The sequence below is a fragment of the Microcaecilia unicolor genome, unplaced genomic scaffold (genome assembly GCF_901765095.1).
Source record: "Microcaecilia unicolor unplaced genomic scaffold, aMicUni1.1, whole genome shotgun sequence".
NCBI classification, from domain to species: domain Eukaryota; kingdom Metazoa; phylum Chordata; class Amphibia; order Gymnophiona; family Siphonopidae; genus Microcaecilia; species Microcaecilia unicolor.
The window spans coordinates 92,798-99,412 of record NW_021963153.1 but is presented as its reverse complement, the minus strand read 5'-3'; the positions used below and the strand labels follow the sequence as shown (position 1 = coordinate 99,412).

General features: G+C 35.0%; 1 long non-coding RNA gene across 1 annotated transcript; it reads left to right on the top strand.

Annotated features, from left to right (window-relative positions):
* Window positions 1-545: 545 nt before the first annotated feature.
* On the top strand, window positions 546-2,825 carry LOC115459016. The gene is made up of 3 exons (XR_003940192.1): window positions 546-569; window positions 2,208-2,268; window positions 2,807-2,825. It is a non-coding gene; the product is annotated as an uncharacterized LOC115459016 (long non-coding RNA).
* Window positions 2,826-6,615: the final 3,790 nt, after the last annotated feature.

Here is a 6,615-nt window from a genome sequence, read left to right as displayed (position 1 = left end):
TAAATATTAGAGTTGTATTTATTCCAATAATTTTCCATCTCATTTATTTTTACGTAATTTATCTAATGACATTATTTACATATTACCTTTTTTCAGTCATAATTCCTTTATACAACTTTTGCTTATACTCTATTAGTTAATATAGCGTTCACAATTCGGCAATAACACATGCCAAATTGTTTAGATCATCACTCGATTAAATATTTGGACATTATCTCTTTAAATCATTTTATCAATTTATTAGTCTATTGAGTTCTTCAAAGTCCTTTTCTTTTCTCAATTAATTAATTAAGTTTCTATTCTTAAAAATTATGTGGTATACTAATCACTCTACATTTTTACTCGTTTCATTCACTCATCTCCATAGTAATTGTATTATGTAACTGTCATTTTCTTTCTATTGGCTAATACATGTGCTAATCTTCATTTTGAAAATTGAGATACCCTATCAACAGTTCCCACGTTACATCACAGCGTTATTTAAATAAAATTTCGTTTTGGCGCCCTTTCTATCATTATTTTGAAACCAAACCCGTTGATACGAGGCTACACTGTTTTTCTCAGCCAAGGTAAGGTATCGCTCTTTTCTTTGACTTTATTTAGCTTATTATGCTTATCCGATAATAAAAAATACTGATGTATATATAGCTGGTTTTCATTTTGACTATATAACAGCTTTACTATCGATATGTTCTTTTTGACAGTACTTTGTGCGTCCCTAAACGTACGGTACATACACATATACATATCCTATATATTAGCAAAGAGTGTTTTTAGACGTCTAGTTTTTATCATTCCACCAAACTAAATAAGACGATGAACACAAGTATATTTTTCTTGGTTGTTCTTTTTCTGGCTAACATCTCTGGCGCTTCTACCGTTAGGGACTTGATCATACAATCACTATATATTATTCACAAAAATTTTTTTCAGTCCTTACTATCATTCCTCTATATAATTTTCATTTTGCATTCTATTAGTTAATATATTGTTCAAAATTCGGCATCAACATATGATCATTGTTTAAAACATCATTGGATTAAATATTTGGTTATTACCCCTTTGATCACTTTTTTCGAATATAAATTTATCAATTTATTAGTCTATTGAGTTCTTCACAGTTATTTTCTAAATCCATTAATTAAGTTTTAATTTTATTTTCAAAAATCGTCTTTCATTTAATGAAATAATTATGTGATATACCTATCACTTTACACTCTTATTCGTTTGATTCACTTATCTCCATAGTAATTATCCAGCGTAACTGTCATTTTCTTTCTATTGGCTAATATATGTGACAATCTTTATTTTGAAATTTGAGATATCCTATCGACGGGTCCCACGTTTCATCATATCGTTATTTAAATTATTCTTTGGCGCTTTTTTCTATTATTATTTTAAACTAAACCCGTTGATACAGAGTTACACTCTTTTACTCATTCAAGGTAAGATACCGTTCTATTTTACTCGATAAAAAACTACTGATGTATATGCAGCTGGTTACTATTTTGACTATATTACAGCTTCATTACCGATATGTTATTTTTGATAGGACTTTGGGCGTCCCTATACGTATGGTACATACACATACACATATTTATTTATATCCTATATATTAGCAAATGAGTGCATTTAGATATTCACTATGATTGATTGATATAACACGATGGGTACAAATATACTTTTCTTAGCTGTTTCCTTTTTTGACTAACACTTCTGGCGCTTTTATCGTTCAGGGATGTACATATACACACATACCCCATGCGTTAGCATACTTTGTAATTTAAGATATATTACAATTTGATATACACAGCCCTCTCTTTTTTTCGATCTTTTATGTGAAGTGCAAGTGTATACCTTCTTGTCTCTTACTTCCTGAAGGTTAGGTGTTCCACGGCTATTTTTGAATAAGTACGGACATTTTGGAAATATATGTTCCAATCTTTAACTTTTTACTTCAGGTATTTAATGATGGTGGATCTATATGTTATTTACATTTTTATTTAATATGATTTATTATTTTTTAACAATTTATTTTGTTATCATGATACGGATATTCATATAGATATGTCAGTTATCAAACAATTTTACAAAAATAACTTTTTATTATACTGGTCTTTAAACGTTTTAATACAACTCATTATTATGATTTTGATTTTTACTGTTCGCCATACTTAATATTTTCTGATTATTCACAATTCTTATAGAGACTACATTTTTACAAGCTCCCTTTGTCTGTCAGTATATTTCCCGTGCTACTACTGATTGGTATGTTCAATTGATTTCTTTTCATCTAATATACATGTATTGAGAAAATATCTGCTATAAACCTCATTTTATATGTTATTTATTTAATTCTCATTTAATGTATTATTATCTTTTCTTAAATAAATGATATTAGTGTTTTCTATTAAATTCATGACATTTATATGTAGACTTCTGTTCTTCTAATTATAGACATCCGTTTTGTCATATATTATACAAAATTATTTTCATACAAATTCTTTTTCATATTTATGTTTAATATTATTATTTTAATACATAACATTTGTAGAAACAAGTTTTATTATATATATCAATTCAAATTTATATAATCGGTTTACCTTTTGCTTCTTATGATGGTCATCTGATGATATAATAACAATATGTGCATCGATTCAGTTGACATTTCAGATTTTTGATTATAAAAATTTTTTAATTATTACGTGTTTGGTATATATGGTGTGTTTTTAGATTTCTATAATTGTCGTAATGTATTTGCTTTCATGTTATTTAACCATATATATGTTTGATTGTTATCTTTTAGACCCCTGATGAAGGTTTTTTTTTAAAAACCGAAACACGGACCGTGTTGGGTCCTCAATAAAGTTTTTCGGAGCATTTCACCTCTTTTCCTGGTTTGATCTCTTGAAATTGTATTTCCACTCGTTTTTCTCTTGTGTTGGACTTTTGTGGAAATTTTTGGACCTTTCATTTCTACGGTTACTACCTAGAGACACCCATATATTCCTAGCGTGGCTCAGTAAACAGGGCCCTTAGCTTTAAGCTGAAAATATCAATACTTGAAAGCTGACATTCGGTACTTATATCTGAGTGAACAATATAAATTTGATTACTCTTGAATAATAATTGTAACTTGTTATTCTACATTTAAAAATTATAACTGATTTCTATCTGAATTATAAAACTAAAAATTGTTGAATTAAACATCTTGATTCTGTTTCAATGATCATTATATTATTATTGCAAACAAATGTTACATCTCTGTGGTGATGTGAATTGAATGGGAAACCATCATAATAACTACCGTGACTACAGTAACATCCTATGCATTTAACTATAACTGTTAAATTGTAATGTAATTACATCACTACCAGGGAGGGGGTTATACATCTGGAAACCTCTTGATAGTGAATGTAGACGAGAATCACCTCTCCACGGTGACTCGGGGGGTCCTTTTACAAAGGTGAGGTAACATTTTTAGCATGTGCTAAATGCTACAGACACCCATGCTTATTTTTAGCGTGCACCAAAAACACTAGCACACCTTTGTAAAAGGACCCCTCTGTTTGCCTGGAGTTGTATTGGATAGCCTAAGAGTCTGGAGACTTAAATATCATTAGTAATAGGAGGTATACTGGAAGAATGCACTCCTCTCGAAGAGCCTGAGGGAACCTCCCCCAGAAGTTCCTCAGAAGATTAATCCCCATTCATTAATGACTGTGTTTGACCATTAGAACCAAAACAAAACAACAAAAATTCAGCACCCCCAATCATTTTGAAAAGTTGGCTCCTATGCTCAGAGGAACACAGAAAAGACCTTCAGGAGCAAGCCTCTCAGGAACCAAGCCAAGCAGGGAAATGCTCTACACAGGTAACACAAGATTAAGAGACCTCTTGCAACGGTGACCTACGAAAGCTCCCTGGGTCTTTATAAAGGAGTAGGCTGATGATGTCACAAGTAAGAAATGAAACAGAAGCATGGAGACCAAAGCGAGGCTTGGCTAACAGGAAGAACAACAACAGGAAATGAAGCAGAAGCAGGGAGAACAAAGCAGGAAGAGCAACAATAGGGAAAAAGGCAGACTGGAGAGGTCACAGAGGTAGATACAGAGAAACAGTAGGTCTGAGCATAAGGGCACGGCCACAACCATGACATAATACTAACTTGGCAGGGTTCGAAAGACCCACCTGAAATCCTGTCTCTTGGAGCCCGTTTTTTATATGTCCACAACTCTCTCCATGGGGAGGCATATTTATATTTGGCTTAGGTCTAAGCTCCCTATGTGCTGTCTTTATTTCAAACAGAGGATTTGATGAGATCCCCAGAAAACAGGTCATCAGGATTTGATGTATATAATAGGGCAGGTTTATTTATTTATACATTTGTACCCCACATTTTCCAATCAGGTGGTCGGTTCAATGTGGCTTACAAGTTACTTCAGGTACACATGTTACATTAGCCGTTAAAAGTTAGATCTGTCCTTGATTCGTGTTCTGCTAGTGCTCTGGTATCATGGTGTGATGGTTGGTGGTTGGTTTGATTATGTGGGATCGTCAGAGAAGAATTTTCTAAAGTGGGCTTTCAGGTGTTTTCAGAATGTTAAGTAGTTGTATATACATTTGAGGGTTTTCGGTAATGCATTCCATGTCTTGGGGTAAATGCATGTGAAGTTGGTTGAGTATGAAGATTTGTATATCAGACCTCGACATTTGGGAAAGTGAAGGTTGAGAAAGGTTCATGCACCTCTGATTTCATTGCGTTTAGGTAGTTCTATTAGGTTTGTCATGTATTCCGGTGCAAGTCCAAATATTATTCTGTAGGTGAAACAGCATATCTTGAAGGATAGCCATGCTTTTACTGGTAGCCAGTGAAGGTTTTGGATTGGTCTGGCGCTGTTGAATCGTTTTTTTTTCCATAGATACGTCTTGCTGCTGTGTTTTTTGTTGTTTGTAGTCTCTTTAGTAATTGTTCCTTGCATCTGGCTTAGATTCTACTGCAGTAGTTAGCATGGGTGAGGACTATGACTTGAGCTAGTGTGCGGAATACATCTCTTGGTCAGACCTCGGTGGGAGAGGGGTCCAGAGCCCAAGGTGGGGGGCACATTTTAGCCCGCCCCCGCCACAAGGTACCTTTGCTGGCGGGGGTCCCCAACCCCCGCCAGCCTTAATCTTCTTCAGCGCCGGTCTCCTGCACGTTCGCTCACCTCACTGATCTGTGCTGTGAGTCCTGACGTCCTGCACGTTCCTTTAAGTGGGTCTGATGAAGACTTTTTTTTTTAACTGTTTATTTATATTTTCATCTTAATAACACACCAATGTTCATACATTAAGATGTATAGATTTAGAATATAACTCCAAGTATTTATATTACAAACAAAATCTTATCATATTTGTCCACAACAAGGGGGAACCAAGAATAGGAAATTTTAACTAATACAACTTGTAAAATAACACATATCAAAACTGAACTAGAAGGACTTTGGTATCCTGCAGCCTAGACAGTACAACTAAGTGGGAGCAGCCATCACAGACGGGTCACGTATAGCCTCCTTAGCTAAAAGAAAATCTTTTAATTTAATAGGACAGAAAAAAAGGTAATCTACAGCATCTAATGAGATCATACATCTAGATGGATATCTAAGAATAAATGTTCCACCCAGGGAAAGGATTCTTGGCCTCAATGCCAATAACTCCCTTCTCCTGGTTTGAGTCTCTTTAGCTAAATCTGGAAAAATACGTATTTTCCCGCCCATAAAATTAACATTCATTTTCCTGAAATAAGAACGTAGAATTAAAGTCTTACCTGACTCCAGGGCAAGCGTTATAAGTAATGTTGCTCGATCTGAAATCTCAGAACGTTCTAGAAAATCAGTCAAATTATCTTGAGGAGGTTCTGAATTTGTAGGCATAAATTTTTTTATATATTGCATTTTTGACACCAGAGGGTGACTTTCAACAGGAATGTCCAGAACTTCCAGAAAATACTTTTTCAATAGTTCAGCTGGAGTAAGGAATGGTGAAATTGGAAAATTGAGTATTCTAAGATTATGCCTTCTAATTTGATTTTCTATATATTCCAATTTCTTTGCCTGGATTTTATTCTCTTTAATAACAGCCCCCACTGTAGTCTGCGTGGATTTTAAATTCAAATCGAAAGTCTGAATTTTTTCCTGATGGAATTCGACTTTAGTGGTAAGTTGGTTAGATTGTTCCTTTAATTGACTTATTTCAGTCTGTGAGGCATTAAAAATTCGCTGGAGGTTCACATTCACCCCCTGAATGGCCTCCCAAATCACATCCATGGTGACTTCTGCAGGCTTTTCCATACCACCTCCCAACCCTAGAAGATTTACTTCTCGGGTTAAGGCTAGGGACGAAAATCCCCTTTCTGCTGTATCAGTACCTGGAGTTGAAGCCAGAACCAGACCTCCCACCGCCGACGATAGTCTGCCCGCTTCGGACAGCTGTTCAATCAGCGCTTCCTCTGTTCCGCTATTCCTTCCAGGTTGTGGTGGGGTCAGGCCTGCCAACGGGCTCAAAGTAGCGCCCTCTATACTGTGTTCCGTATATGTCGTTTCGGAGGTTCCAGTAGCAGGATTCCTCGGTCCCGGT